The sequence below is a fragment of the Anoplopoma fimbria genome, chromosome 7 (genome assembly GCF_027596085.1).
Source record: "Anoplopoma fimbria isolate UVic2021 breed Golden Eagle Sablefish chromosome 7, Afim_UVic_2022, whole genome shotgun sequence".
In the NCBI taxonomy this organism is placed as follows: domain Eukaryota; kingdom Metazoa; phylum Chordata; class Actinopteri; order Perciformes; family Anoplopomatidae; genus Anoplopoma; species Anoplopoma fimbria.
The window spans coordinates 18,047,811-18,069,312 of NC_072455.1; the positions used below are offsets into that span (position 1 = coordinate 18,047,811).

General features: G+C 40.9%; 1 protein-coding gene across 2 annotated transcripts in view; it reads left to right on the forward strand.

Annotated features, from left to right (window-relative positions):
- LOC129093018 (adhesion G protein-coupled receptor L3-like) overlaps positions 1-21,502 on the forward strand; it is a 211,525-nt gene that overhangs the window by 26,902 nt on the left and 163,121 nt on the right. For both annotated transcript variants that reach the window (XM_054600880.1, XM_054600882.1), the window contains exon 3: positions 6,296-6,386. The gene's annotated coding sequence lies outside the window, so the exon portion shown is untranslated. The remainder of the gene's footprint in view (positions 1-6,295; positions 6,387-21,502) is intronic.

The window sequence follows — 21,502 nt, forward strand, 5'->3', positions numbered from 1 at the left end:
ACACTGGCCCTTAAATCAGTTTCAGAAAGACTTTTGTGGCATCAGAGAACTCTATAACTTCTGGTCCATTGAAGGTAATCCTCTTTTTTTTATGTCTTTCAGCTCTCATCTCAAGTACATCCTCTGTGTCTCTCTGAGCTTGTCTCCATGGCCTTGGCCGGTAACCCTCCACAGAACAAATGTGCCTCTCTGTGTGGCGTTACCATCACAGAAAAATGCTAAATGGCTCATTGCGAATGCACACAACGCGCACCCTCGTGAAGGACCTATGGTGTCAAGTCCCACTAGTGTCACCCATACAATTTTCCCCTCTATTGACTTTTATGTTCTGCTGCAAGGTTGGTCATCGTGGTGGGAATATGTATGTATTCCAAATAAAGACATGCGTGATTATCATAATGATATTCCCCTGCTAGCGTAAACAGCTCCCTGGCCCCAGCATGTATGGCATTTTTCACAGCTTGTTTTCTGACGATACATTTCATGCATATAGTATTGGGCGCCATAGACGTAAAGCTTTTTAAGAATCCGCCATGAGCTGGGATTTCCGGGTGAGATCATGTGATACCAGAAATCTTCTTTCGGCTTTAAGAAGCAATCTCGGGCCCGAGGATAACAAAAACATGATATTTACATAAAATAATCAAACACACAAGCTTGCACACACCAACGAATACAAATTTAAAACTCAGGTGCTATCGACCACTTCAGCTGAATGCGTTATGCTGGAGGCTGTGTGTTCATCACCTCTATCTTTTGTATGTTTCCACAGACTCCAACAAATGGACATAGAATACATATGCGCACAGAACATAGTAGCCTACATCCCTTTCCAATTAGGGCCAATTAGGGCCCCGTGTATAAGGAAGTCTTTGGGGTGCGGGCTGTAGAATGTCCCTCCTCACCTCGTCTCATTGCTATTCCAACACAGTGTCTGGGAGACAAATGAGGACTGGGGGAACACATTGAGATGATGATGATGATGATAAAGATGTAGGGAGAAGAAATATGAGAAAGATGCGAGAGAAATAATCCACAACACCAGACAAGTGGGTGACTGGGAAAAGGAAGAGCTAGATAATTAGAGTGAGACTTAAGAACGAGAAGGCAGACATGTAAGTCTACATTATCCCCGTGCAGTTGCCAGCAACCTCAGTCAATTGTTATCTGCTTCCCTGAATTTAATGTGACCCTTGGGGGTAGGCATGCTGCCCATGCATTATAAATGCTGCACATTGAATTTGGATGGTAAGCTGTCCCCTCCCTCCAAATGAGCAGACCCTGACAGGCTATGATTACTTAACTGATAATAGCAGTGTGATACGATTTGTTATATTTACATGAACAGAGGGCTTGTTTGTATTTCACACTCTGAGGCAGTGATGGATTATTCTCCTTTGCCTTTACCTTTTTTTTTTAAGTGGATTTAACCTTAAAATATATGCAGACTCCTCCACACAGCTTGCGCGGTATGATTGTTACGTTTAATGAACGTCATGGTATTTTATACTCGTACATGTGCAGTCTACCTGAGGGGGGAAACAGATCTTTGTGAAGCCTGGTTATTTCTGTCTCCGAGAGCAGCTCATTTTGAAAGTGCGTAAAATGTACGAAATAGCTGCAGTCGAATAAGCACTAACGGCGCGTATTTATATTCTTCACACAGGAGTATATAGGCTACTCAGGATTGGCTCTGCTTGTAAAATATACCGCCCTTTCAATACATTTCTGTTCATTAACCATATCTCCTTCGCCTTTGGCATCAGCATGCACAGGCAAGCTCGTCAGTTTCAGTGTTACAACCGTGGGGTCATTTAATTTTGAGCCCTGCTCCGCCGATTAGAGCTTTTGTTGTGAGCCGCCATTACTACTGTAACGCTGGTGTTTGGGTCAGCGATGGGCACAATAGCTTAGTTACTCTCGCTGACTTCCTCACTATTGCCTCTCCCCCTCTTCCTCAGCACATTTTCCACTTGGCTGATAAAATAAGCCACTCTTTGATGAGCTTTCGGCAGGCCACGGTGCCGCGCCTCAGTAAATGCTTTTATAGAGACACACCACAGGCTGTCGACTTGGATCAGTCATACAGCGGCTGCATGCATCCACCAGCCACTGCTTTCTCATGTGTTCTTTTGTCTCTTGATAGCAGTTTCTTTGACAAGCAATGATAAGCTGGCACTAGAGCTGCTAATGTATATGAAGAACGCCCTACGACTGCAGCAACTTTTTTGGCCTTGAGGCAGGAAGAGTATTGCCAGCCTAGCCCTGTTCTCTACACTTGGTCAAATTCACGCCCCTGTAATTTTCATCATGATTACCTTGAAAAAGCGTGAAGGCAGAGAGTGAGGTAACTGCAAACTCAACATATGCAGTAGTACAGAAGCAGACAATGATTTCATCCCCTTCTTGTTACTGTTAACCTTCCTTTTGAGTGTGAAAAGCAGTGTTTCATTTACATGAATAAGAGAGGGTGCACTTTCTCATTGTCACTCTTTTCCTCAGTAGTGATTTGTCACCCTCAGGCCTGTGCTCCTTTTTGTTTGTTTTCATCTCTCCTTTTTACCAAGTAGTAGTTCGAAAGAAACATTATTTTGAATGCTTTTGTTCAGCTATGTAGGCTTTTTTTTTAGATTAAACACATTGTACTCAAGTTCAAGTGTTTTATATACTTATTTAAGTCAGCAGTGGCCAGCTCCAAAACATTTGATAAATTCAAACAGTTCCTCATCATCAACAGAGACTTTTTCAGACTGGAAGATCAACTAATTCATTGGTATGCTTTCAAGGGAATCCAATCAGCTGCTACATTGTGGCAAATGCTTGCACACAAACACGATATTTAGAATGGTATAATCCCAAGAAAGCTTCCATTTTCACCCCGCTTATTTTTTTTTTCTTCAGTTTTGTTGGGTTGAACACTATAAAGGATGATGAAACTCAATATCTGTCAGTGCAGAAAGGCATTGTTACACCCATGTTAGACACATTACTGTCGGGCGTGGTCAGAAAAATGGTCCGTTGCAATTGTGACCACACTCCACACTGATATCCAGCAGACTGCACCACAATGAATCACTTTGGGGTGTGAAATCAAATTCGAATGTGACTTCCTGGCAGTGAAAGCAGGACAGTCAGACTGTGTTTCATAACTTGGATATTTAGAAAACACATTCACCATGAAAACTGAAAAACTGAGAACAGTATAGTGACGTAATATTATGGAAAGAGAGCCAAAGTCACACCACCTAGAACAATTGTTTTTGTGTGTGTTAATGCCATAACGTTCCTACATAAAAGCCCCTCTTGGGCTTGTGCATTTCTGCAATGGGAAATCATTCACCTGCAGATATCGAGTGATCCTGGCTGGCTTCCTTGACAGTCTAACAAAACTCTGTCCCATCACTTTGTGTTCTATGTAATACTGACTGGTTGCATATCCTTAGCAGTCAATAAAAAGTAAATAACATAATGTGAAACCAAAGTCCAACTGTAAGTTTTGTCTCAGAAATAGCCAGCAGCCTTTAACATGAAAATTGTGTTTAGCATTATTTGAAATGACCTTTACAAAGATGTTTTCATAAAAAAATATACATTTTATTTTTTGGTTCATGAATGTCAATTGTTTTACATAAGCAAATTAGAGGACCACCTCACCGCAATTTCACTAAGGAAGCTTGTAGGTGGTTTGAAGCATTTACATAAAACCGCAGGAATGAGAAGCTAAATGTTTAAACGGCTTCGGATGAGAGGCGTCAACAGTTACATTAGGGGCTGTCTGTCCAAGATAAAAAAACATGGCAAGGCGTGACTAACCAGCAGTTTATCACTATTAACATATCGCAACTATACAGCTGCAGCTGTATACATTATCCCACTTTTGAAAGTCATGATTAAATTTGAGTGAGTGTGAGTATGTGTGAGTTACAGGCAGGAGCAGTCTGGCTGCCCTTTCACGCGCCTACAGTATATTTTAATTGTTATTAATCATAGGACATATTTAAAAGGCTCACAGCTTATGTTATCACTCATTTAGTAGTTAATTTAATGCTGCTAGTTACGTGCATTTTTTTTATCAAGTATTTTATTATAAAACGCCGTAAAATATTCTCTGTTACATTCCTTGATTGTGTCGTTAAATACATACAATATATTCTCAGTCCGTTATCGTACCGTGAAAATCTCAAACCGTCACTACCTAATTGCAATATTGCTCAGAAAAATGACAATTTGATATTTTTCCAAAATAGTTCAGCATTCATGCCAGCTATACGGTGTTGTTGCAGCGTTAAAGCTATAACTCTACATTTATGCTTTCATTAACCAGCAACCAGGGATTTATAAGCAGCTATCTCAGACCGTGTCACATTGGGTCATCCGTGCCTCGTACTTCAATAGAACTGCATATTTTTGGAATGAGCATCCTAATAGATCGCCTTGAGTGCCTGGAACTGCCTGGTGTACATTTCTCCGGTCCAAAACCCTTTGAAGATGTGTTGGGAGCTTCAGTTCTCATCTACTGCCAGAACTTAAACACAGATGATTATAAGAGAGCAAGTTTGAATTGGACTCTGACAGTGTCTCTGCCCAGTAAGAAAGATCAGCGCATATGGGTTTCAGAAAAGGTAATTAATGTATAAATATAGATTTGTACCATTGCAGTAATAACTGTAAATTAAGTCTGGATAACAAGAGGATCCGGTGTAAGCAGCTGATGACAGCCAGCTACACTCCATTAAACAGTCCAGAATATAATCTTTTTAATTTTCTGTGAATTGTTTCTACTTTGTGCAGCAGTTTGTGGTTAGGATCGGTGTGATTGTGTTCCTTTGTACACACTTCCAGGCCGGCTAAATGACTGGCAGATGCTTCAGCGGTTTAATCCGAATCAACCTATGGCATCTGCTTTCCGCCACCGAAGTCTCAAATTTGATCAAATATAATGAGCAGATTTGATGTAGCACGGCCCAAGCACCTGTTCCGAAGCCAAGATCCATTTTTCATTTGTAGCATCTCTGCACTATTAGAAAAACAACAATGGAACCATTTTACTCAGTGTTTGTGATCTGGGACCGACATTCACAATGAGGGTTTTTTCCACTTTTGTTTGTCTTTGTTTATGACTTATTATTGACAAAGAAGGTCATTTTAAAGCATGTGCCAGTGCTATTAAAATATATGTGGACATGTGACAGAACACCCAAATAGGTTGGAGTAAAATACATTTTTTTAAATGATCTTGAATCCAACATCTGCTTAATGAGCATATTAAACAGAGTACTACAGATTCATTATTTTTGAGTTTATTATATATAACCTCAATTACAAGAGCTTTGGTACTCATCGCTTGTGTGATTGCAGGGGAACTTTAATTGGAAAACATGTTAAGATAGTTTGCATCTAAATAAAGAGAGTGAAAGGTGACATGTTTTTTTAATCACTGAAGGTGAAGAAGAAATGCACCTTTCAATTTCACTGAATACAATTTTAATTTATCCCCATGAAACCGTTCATGTAGCTCATTATTTCAGCCGTAATTAAACTTAACCACTTCACCTGTGCACACTGGTATCAGAGCAGCAAAGGTTTGTATTGAGCATGATGAGTGAGACCTGTGTATGAGTAACGCGAAAGGCTGATAGAAAGAGAGTGGCACATGCAAAATATGGATTAATACAAAGGCTAAGAGGCAGAGCAGGAGAGCAAAATGTGTGCGACGGACAACGAGGCGGGTGCAAAAGGTGACTGGGGGAGGCAGTCATCAAAATGCTAATGTTGTATGGGATATTTACTGCAGAGTGTTAATGCAGTTTAAAACAGGCTCTTTGTCCTGCAGCCCATCACCAAGCCCCTGTTGGGCCCCAATAAATCAGCCATTAAAAGCTGATGTGACCTGAATAGCACTTCATACAGCGGCCGTCCGGCTCTATCACCACTGTGGGAACCAGACAACAGCTGAAAAATTTATGAAGATGCCACTTAATGATTGTCGACCCAGAAGAAGAGAGCAAAATATAGAGTTTGTGTGTGATGCGGGCGGCTGTGTGCCAAACTAAAACTTCTGGCATTGAGAAGTTTTTGTTTTTTTTGTTTTTCAAAGTAAATCTATGTCATGGCTTTGCACAGGGCTGTTAAATTTGACTTGAAATCATGTTGGCAAACATTCCAAGCTCCTCCTGCTGGACTGTTTAATTCATTCCCCCGCCGCGTATTCAGAAAGAATAAGTGTTGCCATATTTAACTTCAGACTATCCTGCTCCGTCTCCTAACCTGCTTCCTCTCTCCTGTTTCCTTACAGGACAGAACATGGTTTAACTATCTGGAATGTGATATACAGGATTTGTGAGGAGAAAAAAACCCTCAAGAATCCCACTCCGTCTCGCACCAAGGTATTGTACAATTTTGATCACCACTTCTGACTGCATCAGACCAAGCTGAAAATGTCTCATTACATGTTATGAATACGCAACAGATCCCAGATTAAATACACAACACAGCGAGCGCAGTAATGAAGAGCATTCATGTGGGCCAATTGGGCTTGTTTCTTTGTGTGGAATAGGATGTTTATGAAAATGATTCATGAAAGGTACTCATCTTCATATGCAAATCTGTGGGACATCATTGGTAAGCCTTTAATTTCTGCCGCCAGCGACAAGGGCTTTTTTGGTCGGTAACCATACGTATCTACCGAGCGTGTTTGGATTTCATTCCCTGATGCAAATGATGTTTTCAGTGTAATAATCATGCAAAAGCACAGCTGGCTTTCATCCTTCTTGTCACTCCTTGCATGCCTCCCCCTCCATCCGTCCATCCATCCATCCATCCATCCATCCCATAACCACCAAAACCTTAACGCGCAGAGATTTTTCCTCCTCTCCCCGTTTGTCATTGTTGTCTTCTACAACCCTTTGTTTACTCCCTGCTTCTTGTACTTTACTCTACTTTCCCTTTCTCCTCACTCACTTGTCATGCCTGCCGAATCCCTCCCCCTCCGCATCACATCGATGAACACACACACACACACACACACACACACACACACACACACACACACACACACACACACACACACACACACACACACACACACACACACACACACACACACATCCCTCCACCACCTCCACCAACCCTCTCCATACTGAATGGAGCCACTAGCCTCGGTTCCTCCTGTGGTGAGCCTGGATTGAATTCAATTAGGGAGATTGTTTGCCCTCCAGAGTGTACTGGTGGGCTCTGTGGATGATAGGTTTGCCTTCTGCCGCCCTCCCCCCCCCCCCTCCTCCTCTCAAACACACACATGCACACACAAACATGCCTTGCTACATCCATCTAACCAGTTTCCCCTTCAACTTACTCAATACAGTCTCCTTTCCTCTTTTCCTTTCATCTTCCTTGCGGCAGTGCGGATTTTTTTGTGCATACGATGTTAGCATAGCTTTTTTCTTGGTCCTGTTATGTTATTTGATGATATTGTATTCAATAAGATCAAGGCATAAAAACTTGCACTTGTCGGAGAATGTGTCATATCACCTTTTTGATTAGGCCTCAGGGGCTAATATTCTCCATATGATGGGAAGAGAGATTTCAGAGGAGAATGATTGGGAACTACATTTGAGCTCAATCCCAGCAACTACAAACACATTCCAGGATAATCCCATTTTTAGAATTCATTTCCCAGTTTGCTAGCACATATCTGGCACAAATGTAAGGACACTAAATGCTGCTGACACAGGAGTATTGCTCACACAAGTCGCAAGGTGAAAATAGAATTATGCTTTCATTTGAATAACATTGAGAGCAGCAGGCGGCAGTAACGCGTGGCTCTGGCTTTTTAGATATGAGGCATAAATCTGGTTCAGACATAATGGGTTTGGTCTCTGTTCCGGGAAGAAACACTTTTCGGCGAGTTGTCCTGCAACCCGCTGCTTTCCTCCCGATGTCATGTTGTGTGACGGTGCACTGGTGCTTGTTAGAAATCAGATACTGTATTAGTGCTGAAAGATGTCAAAAGAATTAAAAGCTGGGGATCGCTTTGATGATAAAGTTTCTAATGCACCCCAGCGTGGAATAACAACCATTATTTACCTTCTTTTGCCAAATTTGTGGCCACTTTGGATTAAGACTAATTCACTTCAGGGAGTTCTTTTTTTGGCTAAGTAAGGCAAAATCCTAGACTTAAAGGGCACAATATTTGGTAATGATTGTGCAGATCACAGACCTAAGCATTAAGATATTTATGGAATTAAGATGTGAAAGATACTATTTCGGCAAAGTCTTGTTTGAAATATCCAGAACCCTTCTAAACTTCTTTTCAGCCTTGTTGGAGAGAATGAACCTCTGCACCTCCTACAGTGCTTTGCATACCCAACATGGTTGCCCATAGCAGCATCCATTCAAGTTAGTTTGACCATAATGGCTTGTGAAGACATTAGCCTCCACCAAGTTTTGGTTCTGTTATCTTAAACCCCGCAGTTTGTTTGATCCTGCCCGGACTTCTCGAAAATGATGCAAAGCAGGTCATTTGAATGGAAAAGGAGTGAAATCCTTTCGGCCAATGTCGGCAGTGTTCTTGAATTTGAATCCCGTCCAGAGGTAGTTGACTTTGCACGTCTTTGTTGTTGTGTCCTGTTTCTCGGGCAACTATGGTCAGCACCAAAGCAGCCTGGCTCAAGGATATTGGACAGAGCACCGAAACCCTCTAAATGACCCAATTATTTAAAAGGCACACCTTCCTTGATGTAGCGCCTAGACGATACCAATAAATGTGTTGACCCTCTCTGCAAATTGCTGTTGTCTTGACAACTGCTGGGACTATATTTGCTCAGACATGTTTGTCATTTCGTCCCAATGGGCAGTTCATGTGAGAACACATGAAAATGTCTCTCAGTCCTCTCTTGAAACATGCACTTGTAAACTGGGGTAAGAAGATGAAGATAAAAAAAAATAGGATTTGTGATTGGTTGCCAAATTTGAGGAATTGTTGATTTTAAACTTGGAATAATTTACTTAGATTATTGTATGTGACACACATAAATAAATAGTCATTTAGGAGTTATATTTGTGCATTTGCCTCTTTCCTAATAAATGAAAGGTAGATTCACACAACAACACGGCACACTAGGACATTAATTTCCTTTTGTTTTAGCTACTTTTCTGTTCTAAACTCAAGGCAGCCATCACCTTGATTAATCAGAGTGTTGTGGAGTTCAGTCGGAGATCTATTAAACTGTGTGTGTGGTGGTCATGCTTGATGTATGTGTGTATGTCAGCTGGCTTGTGTCTACGTAGATTAAATGTGCATATACGTCTGCTTAATGTGGTGTTTGCTGAGACGTGGTGCATGTCCACCCCCTCCATCTCTACATATACAATATTCATGTCTTCAGTGTTCCTTCAATGCTCTCTTAAACCACATTATCATATATCTTTTTTCAACTGTGGTTTCTGCATGCATCCATGCATTTTTAAGTCCTGCTAATTGTACATCTCAATAAAAAGATTATTGATATACAATGTTAAGAGGGTAAAACAGACAATTTGTGGTTTTAAGGGAGGTTAATCTGCTGGTTACAGGGTACATTCACAGTGATACACAGCCAATAAATACTCCAGCACATAACCCCACTGCAATTTAGATTTTTATACTGTAACAGACTATCATAAACACATTTATATTGTGTTTTGGAGGTTATAGTAGATGGCTTTTTTAGCTTTAGACGAACAGAATTTGGCTGTGGGTTCATTTGTATCTTCCAATTAACAGACGGGTATATGAGAGTGGTAGATCTTCTCATCTTTAATGTTGCACTCATCCTTAACCGTGGTCTAGTGGAGTGATCTCTGGGAAAAAATGCACTTTTGTAACCCCTGTAGTTTTTTTTCTTTTCTTTTAGATTCACTCTCACACACATAATTCCACATTGTTATTGCTTGTCACAACCCACCTCCTCAGTCCCACAAGGCTATGCAGGTGAACACTTCTTGTGTCTTGATTGGTAGAGGTGAGTCCTTTCGACAATGGTGTGCCCCCCAAAGTGTGACGGGGGAGAACGGTGAATTTGGATGGAGCTATTTCGGTATGAGAAGGGGTTACTGGGATGCTAGCACAAGTGTCTTGTCATGTGCCCGGCTGCTCTCCTGATACCTGCCCTGACAGTTTGGGCGTCTTAATAAAACAACACCCTTGACAGCGAACTCACACAGCAGCTCAGTGGTCTCTCTCTCTCTCTCCATCATCTGCTGCAAACCCTTCCCCTCTGTCTCTTCATCGTTTCTTCCTATTGCCTCCCTCCGCTCCTCGCCGTGACCATTTATGCTAATATAAACGAACAGGACGCTCAGTTGTTGACAATTAGATTCAAGCTCTGCGTGCACCTCTGGGGCTACGCTGATATCATCTGACATGACATAAAAATCCAAAGCAGCAATGGCCCTAATTCGAAAGACACCGATGTTATTTGAGCTCCGAGGCATTGGGTTAGAGATATGGTAAGTGGATACTCAAGTCAGTATTTGCAGTCATATGCTGATTCAGTGGAAGCCGTTCAAAAGTGTCTCGTCCAGAGAGATGCCCACGAACTTGCAGCGTTTTTCCTCTTTGGTTTTTTGTAACACTGAGTCTCTCTTGAACTTCATCTGCACCCTGTCCAAAGCTCCCGCTCCAGCAAGGTGTGCGGCTCTAATCAGCTCTGTTAGATGAGCGAAGGCAGCAGGCTTTACGGAGGAGCCAAGATCTCATAGGACATTAATGTTAGAGGAGCGGGAGGAGACGAAGAGATTACCGCTGGTCTTTTTATAGAGGATCACTCCATCTTGTCCTTTTTAGCTCACTCATTAGTTCTCACTTCCCCCCCCGGACGGCGATTCTCTCTTTCTGTCTCTCACCAAGACCAAGGCCGCTCCCCTCAATTTTGGCGAGCAACCTGTCTGGCAATCAGCTAACCAAATATGATTCCCCAGCCGTCAGAAAGTCCTTGTGTGGTCGGAGCTCCTCCCTTTCTGGCAGGTATGGAAAAGAAATCGGCCCAGGAGAGGAAACGGAGACAGATGAATAATGATTGCACATGCTTTCCATTGTCGGGGGCTGTGGAGCCCATGACACATCTTTTCTTCATTTTACCATCCCAATTCCCTCCATTTCCCCCCCTCCCTTTGGCTAGTACCTGTGAAATGAGACATCCCTCTGTGCCCGTCAAAAAATAACCAACACTCTGCCGTACCGCAACTGCCTTGCCGAGGAGTTCACCGCCTGACAACCAGCATACACGCTGAGGTAATCAGAAGTTGTCAAACGTGAAGCCATGAAGTGTCCTCTGCTTTGACTGAGAGCGCGCTCTGTGTGTGCCTCTCCAACGTCACCGCTTTGGCTACAGTGTAGGTGTACTAATGGCCTCTTTATCAACAGGGATCATTAAATAATGCCCTGCGACTGCATATTTGGCAGCAAAATTGTTGTTTAGCAGAGGAAAATGGAGACACAGATAGATAATAGGTGCTCGCTGTCACTGACGGCCTACCAGCCAACCCGATCATGTGATGGAGCGCTTTCATACGCTTTCATGGCCTCTTATGATTATACATCACTTTCAAGTACATCCCCCTGCTGTTCCTTTACCATATTCCCAAGTGGTTTATGAAAATGTCATTTGCATATTTGTTCTACATATGCATGTCCTGCACCTCAGCCCCTCTGAGGTGATGCGAATGTCTTATGAAAACACAACCACAGAAATTATTGATTTGCATCTGTTTATCTGGGATGAAGAAGGGCACCTCCCCGCTGTCAGCCCTGTGGCCCGCGCGTGAAGATCCCAAAGGAGCCATCGCGCCCGTCTGTCCTTTTTACGGAGGCTCTAAACTGTGGACAGGGGCTGCAATCTGTTTCCGCCCTCCCTTGAATTTTATTTACAGCCCCAGCCTGGCAATAAAGCCCAAAATTTATGACTTACTTTTTAATTAGAAATAATGTCTTGTAGAGTTTAAGTGATGGATGGTTTAATCAATATATAGACTCCGGCTGGCCCTATGATGAACGTTGTTATTGACAGCGTGCAGAGTAGCCTAACTTAACACTTTGTCTTTCAGAGAAATATTTAGTGTTTGGTTTGGTGATGGAAACTTTACTCTCCCCTTTCTGTGCGCCTCTTCATCCATTCTCCTTCCATCTTACTGTCTCTTGCTACTCTGTCAACACTTTTTCTCAACAGGCAAGGTTTTCTCAAGAATGAATCTACCGCCTCTGTCTCTGTGTATTTTGGCAATTATTTCAACTCAGTGAAACCCCCATTGTGTTGTGTGCCACATTTGCTCAGGTTTAAATAAAATCAGGGCTGGAGGTGGGTTCTCGTGAATGGAACCTGACAAGCTGGGAGGAATGCAATTCTCGAATAGGTAGAGGCTTTTAATGGGTAGAGCAATTTCTTTTTTTCCTCAGGTTGAGAAAAAAGAGTGAGCATAAAGGATTTTCAAGTAGAATAATTAAATAGGAATCAAGTCAATGGGATTTGTTTTCTGGATGATCGTGTAATATACACTGGGGATGGAATTATGGCACTTGAAGTGGCAACTGAAGTTCAATTTTGTCACTTGTGGCTTATTGTGAAGTGCTCAAACAGGACTGTCGATGTGGGACTTAGTGTGGCTTTTTCATTTTTTTCATCATTTTTTTTTTAATTCTCTGTCACCACATGAAAAATGTCATTTTGTTGTAGACCCATTTCAGCACAGGTGGTGATGACTTTAAATATAAGCAGGACTGTTGCTGGCTAGGGTTTGTAGTGATTGAAATGGGCTATAGGAATACACATGACGCTTATATCTTTAATTTGTTGATTGATCATATAGTCTATAAATTGTCAGAAAATAGTGAAAATTACCATAACATTTAATTGGATGCATCTTAGAAGCTTGGACCAAAAAACATAGCATTTTGCTAGATACCTGACTTGAATGATTAAGCGATTATCCAAATTGTGGCAGAAAGATTTCCTGTATATCAACTAATCATTTCAGCTCTGATTGTAAACTTTATTTTTTTCTTAAAAGCATTATAAAGGTTTCATATTGTAGAAAGTGAGATTTCCATGTCTCAGGTGCCATATAAATATCGTGACACTATCAATTGCTCAATCCCCTAATAAATGCGCACAGCCTATATTCAGAAATTGTGCCTTTTTAAAACAAGCCATCAGGACTTCTGTCAGGTCCTCATGTCACAGCTATACAGTCTCTGGTAGAAGTAACGCTAAACTTTGTGTCTCGGAAAAGGTGGCGACAACACAGATGCGGATGAGCTGAAAGCGCTGACCAATCAGAGCCGAGAGTAGAGAAAAATGAAAGTTTTTCTCTACATTAAAGCAGGAGTACATGTTCTAAAAGAAATCCAAAATGATTTTAAAGCCCCCAGGGGGAGTACAATATTTGAACAATTTTGGACTTTAGTGACTCCTAGTGGTAGCGTATATAAAAATGGCACTGTGGTAGACAGCAATGCACTAAAAATGTACTTAGCGAAACGTGGTCATAAAAGCCAACCACATACTGATGGTAAAATATTTTACAAGCTCAAGCCAAAGTTAATAAAGTTAATAATTAGGAATTCCATAAACAAAGACAGAAGATGAATCACTTTCAGGCCATAGAATACTTGTGCCCTTCCTTCACTGTCACAAATGAATAGCTGCAATGGAATGCTTGCTGCTACCATCCAGACCACCTACCTCTATAGAGCTCTAATAGACAGGACAATCTTACCCATACAAGCACACATGCAGACCAACGCACACCAACTTAATATCACCTGTCGTCTAAGACCAACCACAATACCTTCCTTTCTCATTGATTAGTGTTGCATTCACTGCCCAGGGCAGGTAGAGGCCCTAATAATGACTTTATGCTTTGCTTTCATGGTCTCTGGAATAGAATAACCGTGAATGACATGGATCCCATGCTATGTAGCTTGTCTAGAACCTTTGGTCAATGGTTAATTGTTCCGCGGCAATTCAAAGCATCCGGGCTCTGTCGCAACTGACCGCACTCCTGTAGATCTTGACCTGGGTATGTTTTCTTCACCCCCCTCCCTCAGCCTCCTTTCCACTCTTTTCTCCATTCCCTCATTCTGCTGGCATGTATTAGCTTATCTGCCTCCTTTGTGCAACATAAGCTTGTAGATAAGCAGTATATTGGGCCGGGTTACTCATGTCTGTCTTGTTCATTCATCAGAATCCTCTAATTCCCCCCAGAAACCTATTTCCCAGACTGCAGGTGGCCCGTGTTGTAACACAGAGGGCACGCCTGATCTCTCCTAAGCAAACATAGACATTTAGTCACCGCCACTGCTTTTGTATTCGCCTCAAATGCCGGTAATGCCCCAATATGTATGTGCACTGCGAGTGTACACATGACTAATCTCAGAGACAGTGGAAAAACATGCCAGTGATAGGTATGCAGCTTAAGCGGGATTAGCCATGAAGTTGGGAATTATTCATTTGTTGTATTTGCCCCCTCTTTATTCCTGGTTGACAGATAGGTGGCACACACAAAATAAACCAAATACGACCGGGATCTTTAACAGTGGTTACCCATAATCCCCAAAGTCCACAGGTGTTTCCAGTTGGGTCTTGAAAACGCGTAGCCTCCAGCAGGCTTTAGGTTTTCTTTCCCAAAGCATGACCCAGTTCTTGCAGTTCCATGACACACGGTACAGTGACTGTTAGAGGAGGGTTTATCGGGAATGAGCGGTTACAAACCTGAGTAAGAGTAATACCCTGAGACTCCAACTGTCCCTGTTCCCCAGTCAGGGTCACTGCCGACCATGATCTCTGTTCTGGGCAGTTAATTAGGAATTAGAACATGGCATGACCCTCAGGATGTTCTCCATGGTTAGAATAATGAACACCTGGAAATGGCGAGGAGCAAGAGCGAGGGGGGAAAAAAAAAGAAATAATTTGACTTTTGCACAAGACATTCCATTAAGACTCTTGAACTTCCATGGCCAATATAATTACACACCAGCATTTTTTTCTCCATTTCATCACCCAGTCTTCCAACATAAAAGTCAATTTTTTTTCATTTATTTTAAATGATTTACGCGCATGAGGTAGTGTTCTCAACCTGGATAAATTGGGTTCCTGTTCGACATGTTACCTGTGGTATAATACAGTTGTAGATATATTGGAATCTATTAAGCACAGATTAGAATAACAATCCCACCAGGTGCCAATGAAATCATTTGCAAACCAATTTAACTCTCTTTACATTGATTAGATTGCTGTAATATAATCATGTAATGATTCTTTCAGGTTCGCCTTATTGTTTAGCACCATTCGTTAATATTATTATCAATTTATCGAGTAGCCTATAGAAAGAAATGTACAGCTATATATAGTTTACTGCAGATCATGAAAACGTGTTTATTATTTACCACATTTCATGTCATACAGTTATTCCAAATATCTATGTGTAACAGAGATAAAGTCAAGGTAAAAATAAGATTTTGAGAAAAGTATGACTGGAGATAATGCAAGTAATGGAAAATAAACTATACATTTTCAGAAATACTCAATGTTAATGTCATTTTTCTTGTTTGGGGAGTTTTGAGCATGGCCTTACTATGCATTCCTAGTGAAATCTGTGTTACCTGGTTATATCTAGTATTTCATTTGTATTGTCAAAACAAAAAATGTGCTGTTTTTGTATTCAGAGAGAAATGCAGCACAGGTTGGGTTTAGGTTCTACGGCAAAAAATGAAGGTCCCTAAAAATGACAGAAACATAGGCTCTTCAAAAAAAACTAAATCCAATTTAACCTATTATCTCATATTGCTTTTCTGTTGCCGCTTGATGTCGGGCGACACACAGATTTGAACATTCTCTCTGTGTATACGGCCCAATTTTGCTCCCGTCTGCCATATCATAATCATTTGGCCCAATGCCTTGATTCGAATTGATGAATTGTTACACCGCGAGTAGGTAGAGTGTGATACATCTGCTCACAGGCCACATTATTTTATCAGCTGCATTTGCAGGTCACAGTGCAGAGCAGAAGGTGGTGTTTTCTCCCCCCTCTGTCTGTGCTGGCAGTGAGTACGCCCCAGTACACACGGTCCCTAGATGCAGTCTGGCAGGCCTAGTGAATCATCTTCCCGTCACAGGTGGGGGAAATACAACAGCGGGATTGGCAGTCCAAAGGTGGCGTCTGGCCCGCTGTTGAGTGAGGTGTTTGGCTTGCTTCCGCTGGAAATGAGTATATGTCATATTTCTTTCTCGCAAGAGAGGGAAAGTAGCAATGTAAGTCATTTTTCTCTATCCAGAAAGATATTTTAAAGAATCGTTTTTTTAAGATTATATTCCAATTTCCAAACACATGTATCATCAGTCTGCATATATGTTTATGTGAATATTAGCCCTGCTTGTTTGCGATTTTTTATTTTTTTTTCCAGTGTGGGTGGGCTTCTCTCTTCCTCTCTTCGTGTGTGTTTGAGAGGCTGTTTCATTGGAGCTCTTGTAGGAAGGTGGTTGCGAATGTCCCTGATCAAAGGCAGAGTCCTCGGGGCCAACAAGGGCCCAGCGCGAGCAGCAGATGTTTCCCGTCTCTGTTAGCACTTCAGTTAAAGCTATCCTTATTTAACCGGCTCCGGCTAATGGCCCCCACCGGTGTCGAATGCACCAGATCGCTTTTCTTCTCTTTTGTTTGCGGAACATGGGACAGGACGCGAAACGCCAGGGATATCTTGTTCTTCTGTGACTCTCTCATTGTGCTCCTCTGTGAATTTCTGGCCAGAAAAAATCCCTTTCACAGTAATTGGGTGTGAATGAAACACTTGCGCTTGCCTATTGTCTAAAGTATAGTCGTGCATTCAGGCCAGTGGTTAAACAAGCCAAGAGAGACGGCAGAAAAGGGAAGAGAAAAACCTGGGTGGGAGGGGGGGTCGTAGGAAGTGTTGTGCAAAGTGATCAAAGGAAGACTAGAAAACAAACAGTGAGTGCAGAAAATGACAAAATAATGTTGGTATTGTAGCTTGCAGAGAATGAGGCAAGCAAAGAAAATACAAACTGCAAAAGCAAGGAAGAGGAATCACTTTTCAGGAACGGCATTAAAAAAATAGAAATGGTTTACAGAGTGTGAGAATAAAGACAATTTGCAAACTAGGGACTGGAATACAAAGTAGACAAGCACCTTGTTTTAAGTGAAACAGCCAAGTTCTTCTTATGGAATACAGGAGATTGATTGAGAGATTCAGGGAGCCTAATTGTGCTTTACCATCTGCCCAAGTTAGAGAACATGCCAGGCATGTGACAGTTTCCAACAGGCTCACTGACAAGCAGATGTGTGCTTGAGTGCATTTGAGTGTGTGTGTGTCTGTGTTTGTGTGTCTGTGTGCTTGTGTGTGTGTGTGTGTGTATTTAGGCACGCCAGTTTCTCTTTACTTTGTGATCACATCTTTTTTTGAGGAATTAAGACAACACTCTCATCTTGAATAACAGAAGTGACAAATGCACATTGTGAAAGTTCCTTTTTTTTAAAAAACATAATTAAATCCCCCTATTTGTGGCACTTTATTGCATACTTTATTATTTGTAAGATCTATCAGTGATGTTGGAGTGTTCGTTGTTGCTGTCAGTATTGCTATTGATATAACTGCCTGACAAATGTCATAGGAACAGAATGAATTTCCATAAATCAATCAAGCATTTCTCTTCCACAATGAAAGAGATCGCCAGTGGAATGAACAAAGGAAACTAACAAAATGCAAGCATACTAATTCATCCAGTAAATTCATGTGGTGTTCAATGAGATGGCCGACGAGGGAAAGCTATTTTAACCAAAGGTGCACTCATCAGATGTATTAACTGAAAACCCAAGGGAAATTACTGTTTTGTTTATTCAATTAGTCCAATGAGATTTGTAATTTTAAAGAAATAGGTTGATGAGAACATTGATGCCACAATAAAATGAGTGTTTTCAATCTTCTCAGCAGAAAAACCCAAATAATGCATATCCAAAAATGTTGTTCTATCCTTTGAAAATGTTTCTTTTGTGTTTGTGGAGGACATTTCAACCCCAAATTAAGCTATGACCCCGAATACCCACCCATTGCCAAATAGACAGTATGGGTTTCAGTACCGAAATGACGAAGCACAACACAGTGTTTCAAGCAAGTGCAGTACAGCACTTGCTTATTCAGAAAGATTCAGTGTTGGTGACTTAATGAAACAAAAGAAAACGGTAACACCATGTAGTTTAAAGGTAATGTGGACAAATAGAATACTTTCAAGGCCAAAATCTCTACAATCAGATCGTAGCGTGTATACAAAAAAAAAAAAAAAAAAGGAAGCTGTTTCCTTAAGGAAGCTACACTGCTCCCTTCTGATGGATAGGATAGTGATGGAATCACCTGAAATCCGACACCTTTTAGTGCCAAAAAAAGGGACACCGGATTAGCGAATAAGCTAATTGCATTTGCATATCACCAACAACTAACCCTCTGCTGCTTTGTCCGTGCCAGGGGTTTGTTTCTGCTTTAGTATCTCCTCATACTCTGTCTGATTGAAAAACCTTTTAGCCATCAAAGTGTCTTACATCCTTAGTGTTATTACTTTAATTAATTATTGATATAGGCATTGATATACAAATTGTTCTTGGCTTTTATGTACATGAGACAGACATTTTTTCAGTATTTATTTCATTAAAGCCAAATGTTCAGCAGTCGGTTCCTAGCTATTGAAAAATACAAATGTCAGGATTTCCATTCATTGCTCTTATAAAATCCATCTGAACTCTGTTGTACCCAGTGTGAACATTTAACAGCCTTATTCATTGAGTTGTCAAGCCGCAGTATCGCCTGCAAATATATTAAAAAAAAAAAAATACATGGAATACTTGTAAATGTCCAACAACGATCCAAGCCACTAAACATGACAATAAAGTAATGGATGGTTAATTTACATGCCTGGCTAGGGATTTCACTGGTGCAAATCCTGCAGATGATGTTAACATTATGACAGCTAAAGAAGTTGTCATTTAAAAAAATGTTGAAAAGGACAGGCCGTTGAACCGCAGAGCAGTTTACATGAAGTATAAAGAAAAAGGAATAAAAACATTGACATTTTTGCTTCTATTATGTCCTGCAGCCCTGTCTCCTTTTTCTTGAGTTGGCCCCCGATGACAGGGGACGCTGGCATGTGTTTCATATTCTGCATACTCATATCCCCAAGTCCCTCTCGTAATTATTATTCAGTAGATGCACTGTTTGGCACAAGGACAAAAGTTTGCATAATTTATGCAAGGCCGTCATCAATTTTTGAAAAATGGTCCCGGCCTTTTCTTTTGCTTTTAACTAAATAGATGTACTTCAGCCTGGACATAAAACGGCCGCAAGGAACAGAGAAAACTTTATTTATATCTTTACCTAAACTTTGAACCAATGCAGGCTTCAGAGAGTATATTAGGGTTGTTATGTCCACCTCAGATATATTTATTTTACTTCTTCCCCAAATCCTGCTGTGCTCTCCCATTGGGATAGTGATAGTACAGTGCATGAAAAATGTAAAAGGGATATTTTGTAAGGCATCTTTCCTGCCCCATGAAGAAGTCAGCTTCTCAGATAAAGTATTTGGAGATGAGCTGGGTACGGTAAGATGCAGCACACTTCTCCTGGATGGGTCCCTGAGGGCTCTCACCTGAGGACTTGGAGTTATTTCCAGCGTAGTGCTTACTGGTGGAGGTCCTCTGAGAAAAAGAAGAGGGACTTTGTTATTTCACATCCCAGGAGAAAGTGCTCTATATTTACTTTAATGAAGGGGAAGCTGTAAATAAACTCCCTTTATTGTGAGTCTTTTCTCCTCCTCTTGTCCATACATCCCTCTTTCCATCCCTTTTTCCCCTAATCCTGGTTGTAAATGTTTTTCGACTGCGTTATCCGCCGGTTTGGATTTCATTATTCAATGGCTTCAACATTGTAATCCATCTGTGTTGCCAGAATGTGGAAGGGATGTGCTCTTTTGTTTCATATCCTTTAAATACAGAAGATTGGCAATTGTTCTTTAATTTCTAAATACTGTAGGCTATGTTGAGTGGACTGGAGAACATTATCCAGAATTGTAGAGGTAAATGGCAAGATTGAATTATACCATTTTTTGGCTCCTCTGCTTGTTCTGTTGGTCTGTGCTTATTGAACATAAAAAGGAAAATAGAATGGTACGTTTCTCTATTCTTGTCCTAAATCTGCTACATAGAATTCCATGGTACTTAAATTCTACTAAAAGACAGTTTAATCTCCAGAAATGAGATTATATTATCATATTTTCCCTATGTGGACTTTTTCGAGGTAGCTTTTTCAATTGATTTTTAAAAATAATTGTTATATAAGTTGTGTTTGGATAAAACACATCTTGAAAGGATCATTATTTCTCATCATATTTGACATTTAATCAATCTTGCTGGTTGAACCCTCGCAACATCCACCCACTAATATTTTATTTTTATTGTAGAAGCTAAAAATCTATGATACACTGTATGTTGTTGCTACAAAGTCGTTTTAGTAATGATTTAAAGACACATTAAATGGGCTATGCTCCATGCAGACAGAGCTCATCAGATCACATTACTTTTCTCTCCATGCAGACTTAGCATTTCCATTTAACCCTGCTGTTTGCATCTGTGCCACCAATCAATAACCCAGCAGAGTGTGTTATTTGCATGGTAACCACTGTAGAACTACCAAAAGAAAGTACAGCTATGGAGCTATGGAAGGAAGTTTCTGCGCAACAGATTCTAAAAGGTTGCCTGACAGCAGTTTGCCATTTGACCTTCAAAAATATGTGTTTGGGGAGATCAAGTAAAAGAAGAATTCAGTGACTGTAACTGTGCTTAATAACTGTTTGACTCTGCACGGACAAATTGAGGGCAATGATGCGGAAATATTTTTTGAAAATGGCTCACTGCTAGTGTTCGTTCCCAATCTTTTTTTTTTCCTGAAGGAAAACCGATCGATTGTGCTTCACTTGGTTAGCAGACTCTCGGGATATATTACTTGTCTCTGACAAGACGCTCCAAGCCAGGATCTTTTTGCCAAGACTTCAGGCTGCCATACAAATACATCAGATGTGTCTCACTTCATAACATGACCTCCAGAGTTTTGTGAATTTGAATACATACATATTAACAAAGAATAATATTTGGTCATGGAGGGACTTGTGTCTCATCCCACTTGCTCCAAGTCATCTATTGTGTTGTCAGACTTGAGCGAGACCATTTATTACAGCTTATAAGAACTTGTGTGGAGACAGTGATTGAGGATGCTGAATACTCAACTGTATTTCTTAGTGAGTTTCATCTTAAGATAAAGAGTACTGTCAGCGATACATCCTCACACAGCGCACAAAGCCAGGATTTTGCCGAGGTCTTTAGAAGGAAGACACTTTAAGATACTCAAAGCAATAGCTTGGGCATACTTTTATGACTAATATTTCCCTTTTTTCCAATTCTAGAGACAGCTTGAATT